Source organism: Glycine soja, chromosome 8 (genome assembly GCF_004193775.1).
Source record: "Glycine soja cultivar W05 chromosome 8, ASM419377v2, whole genome shotgun sequence".
NCBI lineage: Eukaryota > Viridiplantae > Streptophyta > Magnoliopsida > Fabales > Fabaceae > Glycine > Glycine soja.
Genome location: NC_041009.1, coordinates 33,659,279 through 33,682,189, shown reverse-complemented (window position 1 = coordinate 33,682,189; position 22,911 = coordinate 33,659,279). Strand labels below are relative to the sequence as shown.

Here is a 22,911-nt window from a genome sequence, read left to right as displayed (position 1 = left end):
ATTTTGTTTTGTTGTATGTGAAATTTGGTCGATGGTAGGTTTCTTAAAGCGAGGGACTGACATTGAGAAGACGATTCAGATGTGGGAAGAGATGCTAATTTGGAGAAAAGGATATGAAACTGACGCTATCCTTCAGGTAATTTATCAATGGTTGGTTAATTTATTAATACAAAACAGTAAGTATACTATTACTTAATAAAGTTTTCATAGCTGCAATAAGAAAAATATAGATATTTATAGTTTGACATTAACCCTCTATTTGGATGGGAAATTTAACCAGATAAAGTATTTCAACAAAGATATTAAATTACCTTTCAATAATCTAATATGTTTGGATGGGGTATTTTAAAAGTAATTAAAATGCTATCATTTTTACAAAGTATTTTAATATACTAATTTGAGAGAATTTGAAATTCTCATTAAAAAGCAAAGAAATTAAAATTCCTCCCCGTATTCCTCTCTCAGCACACCACACACCACGAGCTCTCTCTCATCGCACATGCACACCACAAGCTCTCTCTCTCTCTCCCTCTCAACGCACCATCACAAGCTCTCTCTCTTTCCCTCTCAGTAGCGTCACAAGCTACCACTTCCTCTCCGTGGTTTTTCTTCCTCTCGCTGGTAAGTTCCTCTCTCCCTCACTCATCTTTGTTTTTTTTTTCTTTTTTCAAGTTTATGTTTGTTTGATTTTGATTTCATTTTTGTAGTTATAAGGGTTGCTTGATTTTTTTTATTTATGTTTCATTTTCTATTTTATTTATTTTATTTCCGTGATTTTGATATGTTGGTGGGTGTGAATTGAATGGATTTGGAGTTGAGATAGATTGTGAGCACCATATATTTGTGAATATGCATCAAAGAGAAATAGAGAAACAAATCTATTTGAATTTCTTGAACTGTATGATTTTCTGTTGAAAATCATACAAGATTTGACACAAGATGCTTTGAATATGAATAATATGGTTATCAGGCTAACATGCGATGTCTATCAGATACTAGACAAACATTACCATTGCATTTCAAAATTAGAGAATAGAGATCATAGTTAAAATATGGTTAATATGAGTTTGTCACATTATTATCACAAGTTTTTCTTAGTATTGGACCTGACAAGCGGTTTGCAAGATGAGGAACCATGCATAAAACAATTTATAAAAGAACTCCCAAAGAAAATATGGCAAAATTACCTTAACTGCAGTTTCAGCAAGATTAACAAGCTCAATAGGTAGCTTGATCCAAACACCATCTTTTCCCTGCAAAGCTTACTAAAGTTAATAAAGGCTAACTAGAGGTCAGAGGTTTTCATTTTATGACTGAATAAATTTTAGGCAAGAACATTATGTTATGCAGGAAAAAAAATGCTGGCATTCATACAGATAAAGGGTTATACACACACATAGCCACATTCAGATAAAGGTTTGAAATATTGAGTAAATGCAACAAAAAGTACCATTTTAGGCTCTGGATCATAATGTTTACCTGTTGCTTCCAATGTAAAAGTGAAGATCTAAGCAAAGTAGCAAAATCTTCAGAGTCCATAGGCTCTTTTAAGTCCACAATGACTCCTCCATGTACATCATTGGTGGCAGGGAGAATTTTAATACTTAAATCCATTTTCACACAGTCGATCCCCTAACAGTGGCACTGCACTAGCTGAGACTGACATGGGCTAAACTGCATCATAGATAAAAAATGATAAAGTCCCAAAGAAAGTTAAACTAACATGAAAAAAATTTGAGAAGTTTAATACTTATGTCACATCTACTTCACTTTTGAAATTCTTTCTCTATTGCACAAATGGTCTCATTCTAGAAATAGTGCAAAGCTGTATGAATCACAAACCTTCACGTTGTATTGGATTCTCAAACTTGTACAACTGCACATGTGACTCCACCTAAAGCTTAATAGGAAAAGTTTTGGTGGAAGTCTTCCTATAGATTGTGAAATCCAATAACCTTTTCTTATCCAAACCTGCATTTTTGTTTTGGCACTTCTTGATAACATAGTAACTAACAACTTTCAATTTTACAATTGGTTTAAAGGCAGTTCAACTGAGTCTTCTAATTCCCAAAATCCATCACAGAATATGCACACTTTAAGTGACAAAATACCATTTTCACATCATTTTATATTAGTTCACTCCAAAAGTTCTCACTGAAATAGAATAAAGAAAAAACATAATGCAAATTCTGAAACACTTTCCAGTCTCAATCAAAGGCATATGCAATTTGAGAGACAAGACAACACAGCACAAAAGCCAAGATGGACTGACACAAACAAGTTTCACAGGTAACTAACTAGAAACAGCTATCACAACAGTGTGACCAAGAAGAACCACACCAAAGAAGATTACCTTGAGAGAACAAACTCAAAAATGAGATGAGGATTAATTGAAAATGAAAAACTTGACGATGTAAAGGCTAAAGTTTGGAAATGAGTAAAAGGGGACCACAGGGAATATACACAAAGATAGAGCACTAGATAGTGGACCTTGGAGAGTTACAAGTGATTAGGTTGCAATTTATAACAAGCACACTCACTCTTTTGAGTAACTTCATGAGTGCATGGTGACTAGGTTCTACTGCAACCTTTTGTGAACCAAGGCTTTCCATGTCATGCCTTCAATTCATTAGGAGCTGCCCACTTGGTAAAACTTGGTCACTGATCAAAGTAGTGGCTGGTTGGGTAGTTAACAACACCTCCTTGAAGTAAGTATGAACAAGTTTACCCTCTTCTTAAGGCACATGATTTTGAAAATGTTATACCTTTGTTGTGTACATATATATTTTTCAGCAAGTCTGTGTTTAGAGTTCAAACCTTAGAAGACCATTGACCCTTTTGTGAACTCATTCATGAGTTTAGGCACATGATTTTGAAAATGGTATGTATCCCTGTGTTGCGTGCACTTTTTTCAGCAAGTCTGTGATCAGAGTTCAAACCTTAGAAGACTCATTGACCCTTTGTGGTCTCATTCATGAACCATGAGGTTGTTTTGTCCTCAAAATACTGTCCTAGCATTTATTTATATAAACAAGGACGGGACAGAAAACACTAGGGAAAGGTGGAAGATGAATAAAGGTAAGTAAATATATTTTATTTGTATAAGTAAATAGTAAAATTACATATACTAAAGAAATATGTAATTGGTTAAGACTTAAAGAATTAAGAACTAGTTACTAATTAGTTACTTCTCATATTATATACAAGTCAACAAGCAGATGTTTGATCTAATGATGTTAGTCATCACAATTAATTCTATTTTTATTATCTTCTCTCATACTCTTTTCTCTTTTTAATTTACTAACATGATATTAGAGCTAAAAAAAGTATTAATTATTTAGTTGGTTCTCATTTATATAATTATTTTCTAACAAAGTTTGAACAGTTAATTTTTTTTTATTCATACGAATCAAAGATAAGTATCATAAATTTACAAAAATTCATACATCCTAGATCAATCAATACAAAGCACCAAATTCATTGATTTCCATTATTAATAAATTCATGAGCTTTTTCTGTTGAAGCAGTGTCTGCATAATAGTATGATTGGTGTTGGTTGGGAGTTGATACATTTTAAGCATATAACATATATGAGGGGAAGATGATATGGAGGGATTTATCAGAGGTATGAGACAGTTTGTAAGCTGGTCACACTTGGAACAATTGCTTAGCCTAATACACCAAATTGAACTAGTGGTGGATCTAGAACCTAGGTTAAGGAAACAATTTATTTAAAAAACTGTGGATTTTGCCAAAAAAAATTGTGGAATGATATTTATCTATTCTTTAGGCTTTTGTAAGGGATTATTTACCCTCTTTACATTGTTTTTATTCTTCATTCTTGTGTATATCTCATCAAGGGTGCATTAACATGTAGAAAGCTCAACGTAGTTGCAGGACCTTCTTTTAAGTGTCAAAGATAAGGCTTTCCCGTGTTATTTGTAGGTAAAAAGGCAGAGTATCGAGGCCAAAAGAATTAGGACTAAGTGTTTGATAAAAAGGGTCTTACTTATTTGCTGGGAAATTGTTTTCTAAAATAGAAAGGGGAATTAGCAATAACAATTGTAGCATTGTGCAGAATTGGTAATTAACAATTTACATTATTTTCATTTTGTTAATTTCTTGAGTTGTGCACAAAAAGAAAATATTATTAATTTCTTGGTCTTAAATTCATAGTTTTCTTCCTCTGTGCGAATATTTAAAAGGGGTGTTGGTTTTGGTACATGGTAAGAGGTATCGTATATACTGATTTCGGGGGAGATATGATGTTAATTTTGTTAAAAGGCCAATGTGAAGCTTCAAGTGTATCCTTATTATGCCATTGAGAAACTGAATTACCGGTACGAACGTTCCAAGCTAAGGTTTTATTGGAGATATTCCTTATTGCTTAGGTTTGCATATCATATCCCAAAAAATAATAAATTTATGATTAAATAATATAAACATATTAAAGTACAAAGAAATAGACATCATATTTATATATCATCTCTATATATTATCATCTTTCCATTTTTTACAGCTATCTTTCAATATTTTTAATACTCATTGATATATTGAGAAATGTTTTAAAAAGTAAAATATTATTATATTTGGGTTAAATTCTTATTTTAAGCATATTACATTGGTTGTGTGGAAATGGATCACTGGACAAATCAATATGACAAAAGAAATGTTCATGGAAGTATGCTAATTGATAAGCAATAACCTGATGGCATTGATGGGATAGGTTGGTATTGCTTTTTGTTGGCAGCTATACCATGATGGCAATGATAAGCAATACATGTTGGAGGATTTATTGGTTGCTAAGGTAGCGGGTTAGGACTTAGGATGTAATACTTATGTAATCTCTCTTAGGATGCAATAAGGGCTTTTTAATAAGTGCCTTTTGTTTTAAGGTTATTGTTTAAGAAATAAAAAAAATATTTTATTAAAAATCATACAAGAGCACTTTTTATTCTTTATATTCATGTATATATCCATTACTCTACTAATACTAGGAACTAGGAACTACTTTGCAGTATATTTTACCAAAAGATATTTATACTAAATACCAAAAGTATAACAAGAATCATATGTTGCATATATTTCTCCTACACTAATTAAAGATAATATAAGATAGAGTTTTATATATACAGCCACACTATTAGTTAATAATAGAATATGAAATATAGTATATTGCTCCTAAATAGATTAATCTATATAAAATTAATAATAATGGATTGGTTGTTGTTATGCCCTTCAGCTTTGGAGTAAGGTTGAACCTAGTCAAATGTTACCCATGTTGTCATTGTTTTGTGATCAAGTTACACATTTGTATTTGTAGGCCCAAAATAGCTTTTTGGTACAAGCGTTAACTTGGTCTGGTCTAATATCAATATATATACAGGGAGAGAAAAGAACAAGACATGATTTAATAGTATCATTGTTTTTAGTTGATCATCTTTGTATTGCACTAGTACCATTGTTTTACATCTTTTACCTAGATATTTGTTTTAAATCTCCAAATAATATATGCACATATTATCTTATATCATTATCATGCAGTTTGGATTGAGAAGAAATGGATCATAGCATAGTTGACACTACAATGACTTCAAGAAAACGTAAAAGAGAAGAGTATAAGAAGATAATCTTATTAGTTGTTGCTTGTGTTGTTCATATGGTCATTGGTGTAGTGACATGGTATCATAATAACTATTTTGTTAAGGAACCAACCCGTAATTGGGAACTAGAACGTCACAGCTTCCTCAATCGTCTTTATAGAGGAACAAATAAAGATTGCATTGAACAATTGAGGCTTAGTAAAAATGCATTTTTTAACCTTTGTAGAATTTTACAAGAAAAGGGTGGATTATTAAGAACAAGAAATGTTCCAACAACTGAAGCAGTAGCAATGTTTTTACATATCCTTGCTCACAACCTAAAATATAGGGTAGTGCAATTTAGTTATTGTAGATCTAAAGAAACCATAAGTAGGCAATTCAATGATGTCTTAAGAGCGGTAATGAAAGTGAGCAAAGACTATTTGAATTTTCAACCCTGTACTTTAGAAGGTGCGGAAGCAAACAAGTGGAGATGGTTTGAGGTAAGTTTATCAATTGTTAGGAGAAATTAGTTAATTATAAAATTTTCTTAGAATCTAAAAAAATTGTCTTGTTTGTAGAGATGTATTGGAGCACTTGATGAGACTCATATTCCGGTTACAGTTTCTCCTGATGAGAGACCTAGATATCGTAATAGAATCTCTACAAATGTGTTAGTTGCTTGTGGTCCAGATTTAAGGTTTATTTATGTGTTACCTGGGTGGGAAGGGTCTGTAGGAGATTCTCGAGTATTACGAGATGCATTACGTCGTCAAAACAAACTTGAAATTCCAACTGGTAATATTTCTTAGAAATAATTTTTTTCGTTTTTTTTTTTGGTCTAGTTTAAGTCTATGTTTGTTATTTTAAACATTGTAGGTAAGTATTTTCTTGTGGATGCGGGATATACCAATGGTCCAGGATTTTTAGCACCATATCGAGGGACTAGATATCATCTCAATGAGTGGATTGGAAACACCCCTCAAAGTTACAAGGAGTTATTTAATCTTCGTCATGCAAGTGCCCGAAATGCAATAGAAAGGTCATTTGGGATCTTGAAAAAAAGATGGAGTATATTAAGAACTCCTTCATTTTTTGATATAAAGACACAAATAAGAATTATCAATGCTTGTTTTGTGTTACACAATTTCATAAGAGACGAACAACAAACTGATCAACTTTTAGAAGTTCAAGACTTAGAATTTTTATCTGTTGTTGATGAAGAGTTAGTCCATCAATCAAGGGAAGAAGTTCAAAATAATGTCATAGATGATATCACAACTATTCAAGCTACCGAGGAATGGATAAGATTTCGAGATACATTAGCTATGAACATGTTTGCTAACTATCAAGTTAGGAGAAACTTTACTTAGGGATAGTTCTTTTTTAAATGTAATTTGCTATTGCTGACAAACTTTGTGTGCTTTCTTACTATTGTACTTTTCTATCGAAGATAGACTTTTATGTACTTTGTTATTGCATAAAAACTTTGCTTGAAATATTTTCTATGATTGTGCAGTGGACTAGTCAAATGAATAAAGTAGGTCATATCTAATATTTGTTATGTGCAGGTTGAACAAGTGACATTAACTTCAATGGAGTCATCTAATGAAAAAATGACGGACAAAAGAAAAGTTTTAGGAAAAAATAATGAGGAAACAAGAAGTTATTTTACATGAAATTTGGAAATGGAACATGTATTGGCTGATGTACTTAGAGATCAAAGGAATTTGGGCAACAAGGGTAATGGAGGTTGGAAGAGGTCAGCATTGAATGCTGCAGCCACAATGTTGTCTACAAGCTTCAATGTTAATGTCACATCAGATAATGTCAAAAACCGTATCAAATTATGGAGATCGTGGTATGGTATTGTAAGTGGCATCCTTGGCCAAAGTGGATTTGATTGGGATGGCACTAAGCACATGATCACTTGAGAATGAAAATGCTTGGAATGAATATTGCACTGTAAGTATTCTTTAATATGTTGCTATTTGTTATTCAAAGTAGATTGGATTTGACTTTTTATTTTTTGTTCAGTCGCATAAATCGGCTAAACCGTTTCGATTCAAGGTGCTTCAAAATTGGGATGATATAGTGGATTTGTGTGCTAAAGATAGATCCACCGGTCATGAAGCTGAAACTGCTATGGATGCTGATGAAGCGATGAGTAGAGAAACAAATGAAGTGGAATTCATGGGGTTAGGTGCTACTGCCCATAGATTTAGAAGAACCAAGCTCTAATACAAAAGAAAAAAGATAAGGTTCGACTTCTTCTGGCACACATCCTCACAAGAGAAAGATGGAAGAAAAAGAAGGAAAATGACAGCTTCTTTGGATAAAATGACGAACTCTTTTAACCGAATGGTAGAAAAAATGGATGGTAAAGTTGATGATGAAGATATTCAAGAAGTATTATGTGAGGCAGCTTTGATACCAGATCTTAATAGACAACAAATGGGCTAAAGCTATTAAATGGTTAGCTGACGATCCAAAGCAGTTAGCTATAGTGGTGAGTAACCTTTTGTCTACATTTCCAATTTCAATTTTCAAATTATAAATTTGTGTCTTTTTTATGCCTAATTGAACTCATATTTTTACTATAGTTATTTATCTTTCCTCTTGTGACTTATATTATCTTGTTTCTTCTCCCCTAAATGGCAGCATTAGATGTTAATTATTCAGGTTCCTCGACCTTTTACACTTGATGATGAATGAAGATTATGGAATGAAGAACATTGTTTTTTTTTTAATTTGGACCTTGTAATTCTTGTTTAAGATCTTTGTTTGGAACTTGATTAATTAGGACCTTGTAATGCTTGTGTTGATTCGTGTTTATGCGTTGGTGCGTTATTAACAATTCGATGCGTTATTAACAATTTGAATTTTCTTCCCGTACGAACAATAAAATTAATATCATTTGAAGTTTGTACGAGATAATTGTCCTTAAATTACATAATTATTTAATTTTAATATGTTTTTTAAAATTATTGCAAGACTAGGTAATTAATTTTTTAAACAAGAATAAAGAATTACATATCATTCATCTTTTAATTTTGCAGTATTGTTTAATCCAAGTTTTTTTGTGTTACTACAAGAATATTGTATAAGATTCAAAATTGTTTAGCATTAAAATTATTTTGATTATTTAATTATTAAATATTTTAAAAATTTTATTATTATATATTTTATAACATTAAATTTATTTTGAATATTTAACTATTTAAAAAATGACTCATGTTTATTTTCATTCAATATTAAAATTTTAATTTTTAAATAAATATTTAAAAATGAAAATTTGAATTTCATTGAAATTGAATTACTTTATCCAAACAAGGAAATTAAAATACAAGAAATTGAATTGCCTCATCCAAACAAAATATTTACAAAATGAAAGGAATTTAAATCAAGGCAATCAAAATGCTGTGAATTTGAATTTCCTAGAAATCTTTAAATTCCTCATCCAAACACATAGAGTATGTTTAGATAGAGAATTTTAACTAAGGAAAGTAATTTATCAGAGAATTTGAATTTCTGTAATTTAAAATTCATTGTTTGGATGTTTTTTTTGTGAAGAATTTAAAATTTTGGAATTTTAAAACAGGATTTTAAACAACTAAAAATCTGACATTTCAATTTCCTTCTAAAAAGTGAGAAAATTCTCTTCTTATTATCTTCTTCAAGAAACACACCGCCGTATGAGATCGTGGAACATGTATCGGGTCTGAGCGTAGAGGAACACGTATAACTAGCACATCAATCTTTTCTTTTTTTCATTCATTTTTTTTACCCTCATAATTTTAATCTTTTTATCCAAACACAAAATTTTAAAAATAAAAAAATTTCAATTTAAATATTTAAAATTTTTAGAATTTAAAATTTCTCAAAATCTTAAATTCCTCCATCCAAATACACTCTAAGGAATTTTGGATTTTGAGTCTTAGGCACGTTGTTGTGTTAATACGAAAGAATTTTGCCGTGAATACTAATTTTATAAATAATTTTATATATTTGGCTTCAAATTCAATACTATTTTTTATTTACAAAATAGAGATTTAATAGTTTTAATAGTATTTTTTCAGGAATTAATGGACAAAAGGTTTTTATGGAAATCTATATAAGTAGTAATATATAGGGGTTATATTTTTTATCATTTATTTAACTTTTAATTTCCTAGTAATAATTAATGGTACTATAGAAAGATACAGATTAGCATTTAGCAAAATCGATTCATGAATTCAGCAACTTTGAAAACTTCAATGGTTTAAGAGTGCGGCGAATTGGTGCGGTGCTCTTTGTTTTATTTCGTTTGTCGGTGTCGGTTAAGTATTTATTGGCTAGCGGTTACTATATATATTGGTCCACTCCACACATCTATTGTCAGCATCAACCACTAATAATTATTTCACCCTAAAATTGACGTTTTTATTATTTTCAGCTTTTTTGTTAAATAACTTTAATAAAGAGAAAGAGGTTTTGATTAATTTTTATTTTTTTTACACCATAGCAACTTTTTCAATGTTAAAGAAGGGAGTTAATGATAGAAATTTTGATTAACTTAAATTATAATCTGATCACATCACATATTGGCACATTATCTGAAGAGTTTGACTTCTCAGGTTTGGTTTAGATAACGCAAGAGCACAAACTTAGATGATCGTGAAAGTATGAAAGGGGGTCCAAATATAACTCATGTTCATAAACCAAACCTGATTATGTGCATCTTTAAATCCAAGTTATGTTCATAAACCAAGTCTGAAAGGGGATCCAATATTTACCATAGAGCACTTCATTTGAATTCAAAATTTAAATGATTTTATTTTGTCCTTTTTACTTTAAGCAGATTAGTACAATTGTTTGATGTTTGTACATTTCGGAATAAGAGCATGTGTTCTATGCTAGGATGCACTTGATACATGCATGATTTAATTGATCAAGTCTAATTCTGTAGTGAAATTTGATTTGAAGGATTTTGAATTTGAAGAGCAGGAAGAAGTGTTGCAGCATTACCCTCAAGGGTATCATGGAGTTGACAAGGAAGGTAGGCCAGTTTACATTGAAAGGCTTGGGAAAGCTCATCCAAGCCGCTTGATGCGTATAACCACAATAGATGGGTATTTGAAATACCATGTTCAAGAGTTCGAGAAGGCTCTGGAGGAGAAATTTCCAGCATGTTCCATTGCAGCGAAGAGACAAATTTCTTCAACCACGACAATACTGAATGTACAGGGCTTGGTAAGTTGTATTGCTCGGTTTTTTCTGTATTATTTGTCTCATTAATAAAATATGGTTATGGTGTATGCCTTATAGACTTATTATAGTTTGTACTTGTGTGTGATTGTTGATTATTTATGTACATATGCTATCCACTTTTAGTGATTAAGGGTGTTCTTATCATAATCAACTATTTCTCAATTTCAAGAACTTCCTTGTTCCAAATACATTGTCCTGCTGAATTTTAACTTGATGATCTACGTAATGACAGGGAATGAAAAATTTCTATCCTACTGCTGCAAGTCTACTGGCTGCCATCACAAAAATAGATAACAAATACTATCATGAGGTTTTTATACTGTCTTTTCCCAAAATAACTTATTTTCGCAGCGTCTACTGTGACACCCTCTATCTCACACATATATGTACTAATAATAAAAGAAATAATTAAAAAATAATTAAATTTAATTCAAGTTTTTAAAACATATTTAAATACAAGCCTTTCAAAAGGGTAGCAGACTCACATTCACCTTTCAAACATCATCATAAAACTTTTCTAAATAAATAATAAATTCACTTCGGCTTAAACAAGGTCGTCTATAAAACCTTATACCCCAATGCCACATCCTATCAGAGTGTTGTGTCCCGACGTCCTTCAGCACATGGTTCCTTAAAGCAATTCACCTAGTCATCTGCTCCCCCGAACACAAAGTTCAAAATCATCACAGGATCCAAACACAAACAACACACGGGGAGTAAGTTATCACATTCATAACTAATAGAGAAACAAGGCAACTAGATATACATATCATATAAACCAAATAAAACATAGTTACACGTAATTCACGTAATTCCACCACTTTGTCGTTCACAATTCACTTTTCATCTATCAATCACACTTTTCAATCATCCATCACATTACACAAGAATCACACGCTCTGATCAAGACATAATAACACATCAATTTCATAATAAACAATTAGCAAGCGCATGAGACAGTTATGCTAAGACTCAAGCCTATATGCAATGTGGTACCATGTCAGTGAAAAACCACCCTGGGGCGCTTAGGAGTACATAACAAGACACACCACACAATGGGTTTGTCAGGTCACTCTCACTAAGTAAGATCATAGGGAGACCGGTCAGGGTCACGATGTTTTGCGAGAATGCTCCAACCATATGAGATCAACATAGGCTTAAAGGAGCACTCAAACCCGGTGACCCCCAAGGCCTATACTCCGAAGAGTCCGTCAGGGCCTCTCCCTCCTAATTCAGGTTCAACCCCTAAAATCATTTTAGCACTCAGACACTGCTCGTGAATTATATAATACCCATGACCTCACACTCGTGTGTTAAACACGTACAACATATTGTGCTACAATTTTACACTGGTTCCTAAATAGGAAACCTACACTTTCTCTTTAACACTGCGCATTTACACTTTTCTCAAGATAACACTGGTCAGGTTATTGTACAATTCATAGCTTACAACACAAGTAATTTCACATCAAGAGTTAATCACACACTTATTTACAACCAAAACTCATTCACAATTTCACATCTCATAATGTCACAATCCACCATCACATGTTTTCACGTATCTCACAATTCAACACATGTTCTACTTTACACTTTTACTCAATCTCAATAACAATATTATAATCTCAAGGCAACATATTATTCCATAATTCATCACATATTTCATTTATAAACACTACTCATGAATTATACAATACCACGACCTCACACTCATGTTTCAAACATGTTTAACACAATTGCGCTACAATTTAACATTGGTTCCTAACTAGGAACTTACACTTTCTCTTTAACACTGTGCATAAACACTGGTCGGATATTGTATAATTCATAGCTCACAATATAATAAATGTAACATCAAGTGTTAAACACATCCACTTATTCACAATTGAATATCATGTCCATACTTTAACATCCCATAACATCACATCAACCATCTCATAACATTCCTAATGATATTCATAAGGTACAACACACACATGTTCATCAAATTTAACCATAATATTCTCAAACTCCAACACTTAATAATTTTTGGAATCATACTATAACACTCTACAATATTATTTACGTAAATTATTAATATAAATAACTACCTCTCTATATATAAGCTAGCATACATCATATTGAATCACAAATATCAAAGTAAGCTTTCAATGCACAAATTCTAAATAATTATATGAACATTTTGGTCAATTTCAATTATGACATTAATTTTTTAAATTATATATAAAAACCTAAAAAAAATAAGAAAAAGAGAAAATACAAAATCAATATCTCTCTCTAAATTTTTCCTTACTTTATTTCATCAATTCATATTAATTAGAAAAATGTTTGATTTATAGGGTTCACGCTCAACACAATAGCATATCAATTTCACAACAATTGGTCTGTCAAACATATATAATTCACTGTAATAATTATAAGGATAAAATAAAAATTGGAAAAACACCCCAAAACTCATTCCAATTGATATCTCTAATGATCTCTACCTATGTTCTCAGCATCTCTAGCGATTCCGTGGGATTCCTTCAGTTATTCCTCCAACTGCTCCGATAAAATTCCCAAACGTCAGAGAGACGGAGAATAGATTGAAACCTTTACTTATATTGTCTTCATGCGATTCTTTTTCTCCCTCCACGAATATTATCTTGCAAATCCCAACGGTGAAATTGTGTGAAATTGAATTTCTAACAACATATCCAAATTTCATGAAAATCTAACAGTTAACGAAACCGGGATCATAGTTTTACCGAGACAGTTTTGGGTTTTTGCAGGAAATTAAAAGGCTACAATGCGAAGAGTTTTCCTATAAGCACAGACATGATTTTGACATTCCCAACGGCGAGAATGCTCGGAATTGGATTGTAAACCTGGTGTTTAAATTTCACGACGATCCAACGGTGAATGAGTCCGAGATCATTGTTTTTCTGAGGTTTAGTGAGCTGCGGGAAAAAGAAAGGGTTTTGAGAGAAGAAGGGGAAAAACGAAAATGAGAGACAGAGGAGGCTGAGGAGTCAGTCTGAAAAACCTAGCATGTTGCTATTTATAACTAGGGGCATTTACGACCTATTATTTACTCTATTTATTTATTTTTATTATTTTTATTAAAAAACTTTTTAAATTTATTTATGAAAAAAAAATGAGATGTTACATCTACCTATGAGTATAAACATCATCAACATATATTTGCAGACTTTACATTGAATGTATATCACCAATGCTGGTCCTGGCTTTAAGAGGATGCTTTGGCCTGCTGCACAGAAGTTTCTTGATGCCAAAACTATTGCAAAGATACAGGTAAATGGTATAACTTTTGGCTGGTAGCATTTCATATGCCTTTTCCTGAAGTCCTGCTGATATTACATACTTTCCTAAATTTCCAGGTTCTTGAACCTAATCTTTATGTAAATTACTGGATATCATTGACTCTAGGTATGAATCTATGCTTTCAATTCCTCATACTGCCTTATAATTTCTATACAACTTGCTGTTTAATTTGTTGTTTGTAAATACATCTATACAGTCAGTTGCCAGACTTTTTGGGTGGAACATGTACATGTCCTGGACAAGGTGGATGTCTTAGGTCTAGCAAAGGTCCATGGAATGATCCTGATATCATGAAGGTAATGTTGCTTTGCTATCTATTGTTTCTGGGTTCCTTTTGTCAGCATTTTGGAAATATTGGGACACTAATAAGTGTTCTGATTTTAAATGGTTCATAGTGTGGAGGCAACTTTTGAGAGACAAATCGCCCGAATGTCCAATGAACAAGAGAATTTAGACTCTTTATGGATAGCAAGTCTCAATCTTCTTGAATTTGAAAAGTATGATTTCACAAACAATTGATGTATATATTATTTACAGCTACAATTATATCCTTTTCTCATCTCCCAGGGACAATGCAGTGATACGTCAACAGCAGAATCTGGGTCAGATCTTGATGATTCTTTTTCTTCAATTTGACAAAGTAGATTCACTTTTCCTCGTTTAGCCCCAGTTCATGAAGAAGTTAGTTCCTAAACCTCAGATATAATTCATTTTTATAACCATTGTTTTTGTTATTTCACACTGTTTTCATGTTATGTGTGTCTCTTGAGCCTTTAATCATTCAAAAGGTTAACTCTTGTGCAGGTCAGAGTATCAGATAACTACTATAGTTGTGATAATAGTGCTCCTGCAACCAAGAAAGTGTTTGAAAGTGATGAATTTCACATCACTCGGGGAACAATCATCGCATAACAATGATACAGGGAATATTGCTTGTGTGGAAAATTCCACAGGTACTGTTAGAGTGAATGAAGTTATAGAAGCATTTGTGTGTTCCTTTTATATATTCTATGTGGAACTTAAGTTGTGCATAAGCCTTGATATCTTTTGAATCTGGAAGTTGGAAACTCACCATAGCTAATTGTTGAAGTTGAGTTTAACTGGTATTACTAGTAAGCATATTAGTATTTTCCTTAACTTCCAGGTTTACACAAATTCTCATTTTTTCTTACAGGGACTGCAGTCAGCAATTGGTTCAGCTTCGTTTAGGAAAATGTGGAGAAAACAAATTTATTATGTGTCTCAAGAGTGGTGATATATTTTATGGAAAGATTAGTATTGTTCTTCCGCAGTTTAAGAATAGAATTTTGGAGAACACAACAATATTTACCCATCTGTTGCCATGGAACACAACAACAATAACCTTACAGCAGCTGGTGAAACACTTTCTGAAAGGGATCATATTCTTCAATGTATGCAACGTCTTGAGAGACTAGAAAAAACGTTTGGGGAACTTAGCCACAAACCTGCAGGCATACCTTTGGAGAAGGAGCACAAGCTTAAAAATTCCGTGGATAGGATTAAATCTGTTGAGTTTGACCTTGAAAAGACTAAGAGGCATACCATTTGTTCATTTATTTTTCCCAAAAGCTAAGTAATGGAAGAAATGGAGATCTCTTCTTAGCGTTAGGACTTTCCTTTGTGTTTTTCTTTTTACAATACACCATTAGATAGTGAGTAAGCATGAACGGAATTTTGTTGGTGAGTTAGTAGTTACTGCCAGACTTTTTGTTTCAAATCCGTTTAATTATATATAAAAACAATCATTGAAATTTGATACCATTTATCATTTTGTAATCTTCCTTATATTTTCTTTCTTTTGTTCTTGTAATTTTTTGCTATGCACATGACATAATGATTAATGAGATTTTGAACTTTACACCTACAAATTGCTCTAACCACTTGCTCGTGCCTAGTTGCTAGCCTCATGAGTTTGGGGATTCTGGGCTTCAATTCCTCAGCAATTCAGCCTACAGTTCTACGAATTGGGATCTGAGGAAGTAGATGCATGCAGCAGCTTTACTCCCACAAGGCAGTGAGCTATTTCTAGGATTTGAACCTGCATTTTTTGTTTGACTAATGGTCCGTTTAGTTGGAAGGAAAGAAAATAAGAGAAGAAAAAAAGTTTAAAATTTGAATTGGAAAGAAAATTGAAAGAATGAAAAATTTTAATTTTTATTTATAAGTCAATTTTCCTCTCTCTTTTTCTTTTACTTTCTATCCGACCAAACAAAACACTTTATTTTTCGTGTTTTCTTTCCTCTCTATTTTCTTTCCTCCCATTTTTTCTTCTCAAACATAAGAGGAAATTTCTTCATAAATAGTCATGGGAGGAAATAAGAAAAAGAAAATACACAAATTAAAATCAACTTTTTAGAGAAACTAAAATCATTTTAGATTCTCCAAAAAACCAATTTTAACTCATGCTTAATTTATTTTAAGTTTACAAAAGAAGTTTGTTTCATTTTGTTCTTCTTACTTTCTTTTTTATAATTATAAGTGTTTATGAAAAAAAGTTATCTAAATATTGTCTTAACTCACAAGAGAGTAATCTTGTGTCCTTGTCATTGTGTCAAGAGTTACTTTCAACAAATTGTGTCTTTGTTCACCAATTAATAATGTATAAATTGAACTTACACATTACATACTTCAACTAATTATAGTGCAAATGTTTATTTAGATTTCCAATGGAATAACCACCTCTCATGTACTGATAAAACTTGAGTCCCCTGTGTATGTTACTGAACAACAATTATTTTTGTAGCAAAGAAGGTTGTTCCGTCGAAAGATTCAAGTTTCGAGCTAGAGTCGTCAACACCTCAGAAGATTAAATTCAGCAGCTAGAAGATTGACCCTTTGTTTCTTTGAATGGAGAAAAAATGAAAAAAAGAATAAAACTAAGTTTGAATTGAATAAGAAAAAGAGGGGAAAATATATTTTTTTTTTAAGTCAAACTTTTCTCCCTTTTTTCTTCAATCAAAAAAATACAGTTTATAAATGTTATCGGTGTTTTTTTCTTTTCTCTCTTCATCAAACATAGGGAAACCTCACTTATTGACCCCAATGAAGACCGATGTGAGGGATTAAGAAAGTTAAGCATAAAGAGTTAGCACATCTAGGGAGACATAGGGATGAGATAGTTCTCTCTGTTATTTTTTTGTGTGTATATATATATATATACATATATTGATCTTATTTGAAGAGTATATAAGCTGGCAAAATTTAGATCTTTTTACCGGAACTTGGTGTCAGAATTTGCTTAGTATACAGCTAGCAACGCTTGGATAAGATGCTCTTCTATTTAGTTTGACGACGTAGAGTCTACAGTGCGAAAGTGAAACTACTTTGCATCGTGGGTTAGTGAATTAAATAATTTTTTAATTTGGTGATGATTAATCTAAACCGTAAGTTTAGTTTTTAAAAAAATTAAGGGTCATGATACAGACATAGCTACCGGTTTGTTACTTGTTCTATGTTTTTAGAACCGTGGAGCACGTCGTTGTTGGAAGTAGTGGCGAGCATAGGTCTTCTCTTCTTCTTCTATGCTCGAGCTCGACTTGGTCACGAATCGACAGAGCGAAAAAAGAGCTCTGAGCATCATCGTCGACGAAATGTCCCTCCCCTTCATCTCCGGCATCGATCTCTCCCTAATCCTCCGCAAGACCGTTGTCGGAACCGACGAAGTCAGTTTCGCATGGTTCCTCGTCTTCATGGGAGTCGTGATTTCCATCACAGCCTTCCTCGTCCTCACGCGTATTCTAATCGAGCTCAAGCTCCTCACTCATCACGTCAGCAGCATCGCCATGGTCGTGGCAACGTTGTTCAACGGCGTCGATGCATGGATCCTCCTCGCCCTCGCCATCATGCTCGCCAGTGACGACGTCAACGGCCACGTTCACAAGAGCCCCTTAGTCTCGCTACAAGTGCTCCTCTCCGGCATGGCCTTTATCGCCTTCATGATGATAATAATTTGGTTAGGAGACTTGACCAAACGATAGTCGTGACCGTATCCTGGCCCTTGATATTTTTAAAAACCAAATGTACAACTCAGATTAATCATCACCAAATTAAAAAATTATTTAAGTCATTAACATACGGTGTAAAAGTAATTTCACTTTCGCACAGTAAACCCCATCTTAGTTTGACAAATAAAGAAGAAACTATCAATTTAACCTACCAGAACATGAACGGAAGGCTCTAGGAAAGGGTTTCTTTTAAGAGACCCAACAACCACGAATGAACTCATGACGTGGCAAGATTTGTAGAAGCAAAGCTTCCAGGCTTATTTTGATGATGCCAAAGACTCAAGTCAAGAATAAGATTCAAGTAAGTTTCAAGAATCAAAGAGTCATTCAATCAAGAATCAAGATTCAAGTAAAGAATCCAGAGAAGACTCAAGATATGCAAGAACCATTAAGATAAGTATAAAAAGGGTTTTTCAAAATATTGAATAGCACAATTTGTCCAAAAGAATTTTTCAAAGAAAAATCTTTTACCAAGAGTTTTTATTCTCTGGTAATCGATTACCAAAAGGCAGTAATCGATTACCAGTGGCCAACATTCTTTTCAAACTGATTTACAAAGCAGTAATCAATTACCATGGACATGTAATCGATTACCAATGTTTTGAACGTTGAGTTTCAAATTTCAAGAGTCACAACTTGTGATAAAATATTTTCAAACTTGTGTAATCGATTACACAACATTTGTATTCAATTACCAGTATTTCTAAACGTTGGTTTTCAAATCTAAACATGAAAAGTCACAACTTTTAAAGTGACTAGTTTTCAAGAGAGTCACAACTTTTAAAGTAACTGGTTTTTAGAAGAATTTGTCAAGAGTCACAACTTTTAAAGTGACTAGTTTTCAAGAAAGTCACAAATTTTAAAGTCACTAGTTTTTCAAGAAAGTCACAACTTTTAAAGTGAATAGATTTGAAGAAATTTCCAAGAGTCACAACTTTTAACATGGTTTCTTCAAGAGCCATCAAATGGCTATAAATACGTGACCATGACACAAATTTCAAAACAGATTTTCATTCTTTCATTCTAAACATCTTTCTAAGAGTTTTTGTTCAATACTTGATTTGTCAAGAAAAGTTCATTGGGCAAAAACTTGTGCTATTTTGTTTTCTTTCTCTCCTCCATTCTTACAAAAAGCTTTTCAAGAGATCGACTCTTGGTGACTGTTTTCAAGAGAAAGTCTTCTTGGTTAATCACTGGACTCAAAAGACTAACTGCTTTTGGGTTCATTGCAAGAAGCAAGATTTGCTTCTTGGTTAAACACTGGACTCAAAAGACTAATCGCTTTTGGGTTCATTGCAGGAAGCGGATTTGCTTCTTGGTTGATCACTAGACTCAAAAGACTAACCGCTTTTAGGTTCATTGCAAGAAGTAGGTATAACTTCTTGGTTGTAATCACTGAACACAAAGGAGGGGATTCCTTTGTGGTTCATTGCTTGTAAAGGATTTTACAAGGATAGTGGAAATCTCAAGCGGGTTGCTTGGGGACTGGATGTAGGCACGGGTTGTAGCCGAGCCAGTATAAATCTGGTTTTGCATTCTCTCTTCCCTTATCTCTTTTACTTTTTGTTGTCTTTACATTTCTGCAAGTTATTTTCCTTCATTTATTATTTCAGTAACTTGTTAACAAAGAAATAATTGAATCTAGGGAATAATTAAAAAGGGAAATTTTCAATTAAGAATAGTCAATGAAATCTTAATTCAACCCCCCCCCTCTTAATATTTCTGAGGCCACTTGTACAACAAGATTAAGCGTGGCTTTTGGTGAATGTTCATAATAATGATAATTATTTTGAATGGAATTATTAATTTTTAAAAATTGATTTTGAATAATTTATGTCTGGGTGTTTTTATTTCAAAATTTAGCTATAAAATTTAATATTTTGATCCAATACAAAAGTTATCTAAAATTATTTTAATTCAATTAATTGTTGATCTAAACTCATTTCTCAGGAAAAAATAATTATGCATTAAGAGTGTAAAATTTTTTACATAAATTGTGACTTTTAAAATAATTATCTTAAAGTAATTCAATCAATAAATTGTGATTGAATAACAGTATAAAATTAAAATTATTTTATATTGTCAGGATATAGATATTAATCTTATTTTTAATATGAAATCTAATAGCTAAAAGTTTACTTAAAATTATGTTGGAAAAGTCTTGGGTGAACACACATTCAACAAAACTAAAAATAGGGTGTTGCTAAGTGCACCCAGCATTTTAAGTGAATGGGCGAAAATGCCCTTCACTTAAAATTTAAAACTTGTACACCCAACACCGTTCACGCATTCCATAGCTTCTTCTTCCCTGTGTCGTTTGCTTTTTTTTGCTCTGTCGTTCTAGTTTCTTCTCCTCCCAGCACTGTTTCCTTTCCTTGGAGGTTCGTTTGTGGTGCATTGGGTGGTCGTTGTCGGCATTGGGGACCTGCAGCTTCGTCTTTTTGTTCCACCATCGAGGTAAGCTTTGCGTCTCCGTTAATGGCTGCATTTTCATTTTTGCTTTTGTGCGTTTGTATGGATCAACATGATCTGTAACTGTTATATGATATGTATAACGCATACAGATCAACATGATCCATATGAGTCATACAGATCAACTTATGAATCATGTGCGTATGACTCATATGGATCAAGTTGATTAGTATAAGTCATATGGATCAAGTTGATCAACATAACTCATATGGATCAAGTTGATTTGTATGAGTCATACGGATCAACTTGATCCGTATGACCTTTTTTAATTCAAATAAGAAAATTAAAAATAGGTATTTATGTTTTGAAAAATGTTTTTAAATAGGTAGTTTATTTGCTAGTTTTGTTTTAAAAATAGGTATTCTTTGTGTTTTAAAAAATAATATGTATGATTGCATGGTGTTATGAAATAGTTATAAATTTTAATAGTAAATATATTAATTTTGTAGTTGTTTATGTTTATTTTATTTCAATGAAAAATAGTCATATATTATTTAATTACTTGTTTGTAAATAGTTTTTATTTATTAGATAAATCAAAAAAATGTTGAATTTAGACCAAAAAATGCATGTGTGTCAAAATTTGCAGATTATGGTTAGAACTAAAGGGTTAGGTCGTGCCTTAGATAGGATTATAGGTAGAGCCTTGGGAAGAAAGGATCATCATCATTCAGATGACGTTCCCCAACGACGAAGGCCTACAGCATCCACGCGTAGGCAACGGGAAGTTGCCCCTATTGCTAAGGATGCTCCTAACGTGACTGAAGATGTGCATGCACATGTTGAAGAAACTATTGATTATGCTGAGGGATTTCCAGGTGGGCCGCGTGACCCATCAGCGCTGACTAACTATGGTGATCATGTTGCAGTCATCGTATGGAATGGAGAGGTATTTAAAATTTTTAATTAAATTTATTTGTTAAGTATTTGTTATCATTTAAAGTTTTCATAATTTTAAGTATTATTCTTATATGTTGTAAAATCATTTAATTTTTTTTCAGGAACGTCCTGAATTGAAGCTATCCTCCCATGGAATGAAGGTTCAGAAATTCGAGAGGCTTGCTCCTAAAATTGAAGGGCTAGTCGTTGCCATAGGATTAAGTCTTTTGATCGCATGTCATGCAATCCTACCCCCCAAGGGCATTGGATAGAAGACTCCAAGAAGATTGGGCCAGAGATGCAAGAGAAGGCCCTAAGGTTCTCATGAGCCTTAGGGTAGATTTTGGGCCCATGGGCTAAATATGAGCCCACTTATCTTTGTACATATTAGATTAGGATTTCATTATTTTTGGGTCTTGTATTTAGGGCTCCATAATATAGATAGGGTACCCTAGAAATGTAGGATTTTTCAGCCCTTGTATTTTAGGGCACCTAGACTAGTTTTTGTATTAGGGGTAGTTTTGTAATTTCACATGTATTAAGTGAATATTTGATGTGTGTGTTGAGAAATAAATTTAATTGAATTGAGAAGCCCAATCCAATTAAATTTTAGAGAGGGAGGTGAACATTTACTTGCTACACCTCCATGCCACATCATATAGTCGCACTTTGTGCATGTCCTTCATGCTTTGCATGCTTCATGATACCTAAGCACACTTAGTGGAGAATCTTGGACTTGATCTTGGATTAGTGGGCTGAACCATAGCTAAAATTCACTAATCATAATTAGTGAATTTTGGCTGGCTCCACAAATTCAATTTCAAATTCAAGTGAAATTTGAATAGAAATTCAAGTTTCCCTCCAATTTTGTGTGACACTTAGGCTATAAATAGAGGTCATGTGTGTGCATTTTTTTCAACTTTGATCATTTGAAAACTAAACTTCAGATTTCAAAGCTCTTTTATGTAGAAGCAAGCTTCATGATGAATCAAGATTGATTCAAGGAGTTTTGATGATAACAAAGATGATGACAAAAAGCTTAAAAGTCAAGATCTTGTCATGATAACAAAGATGATGACATTCAAGAATGAGTTCAAGATTGAGTCAAGAACACTTCAAGGATCAAGAGGAAATTTGATTTCATGAATCAAGAATTAAGTTTCAAGATTCAAGTTCCAAGAATCAAGATCAAGATTCATGACTCAAGATTCAAGAATCAAGAGAAGACTTAATCAAGATAAGTATTAAAAAAACTTTCAAAAACTGAGTAGCACATGAATTTTTCTCAAAACCTTTTACCAAAGATTTTTTACTCTCTGGTAATCGATTACCAGATTATTGTAATCGATTACCAGTAGCAAAATGGTTTTCAAAAAGCTT

The 22,911-nt window shown here is 32.6% G+C and overlaps 1 pseudogene; it reads left to right on the top strand.

Moving 5' to 3' along the window:
- The first annotated feature begins 14,033 nt into the window (after positions 1-14,033).
- On the top strand, positions 14,034-14,735 carry LOC114424096 (annotated as a pseudogene).
- The last annotated feature ends 8,176 nt before the right edge of the window (positions 14,736-22,911 follow it).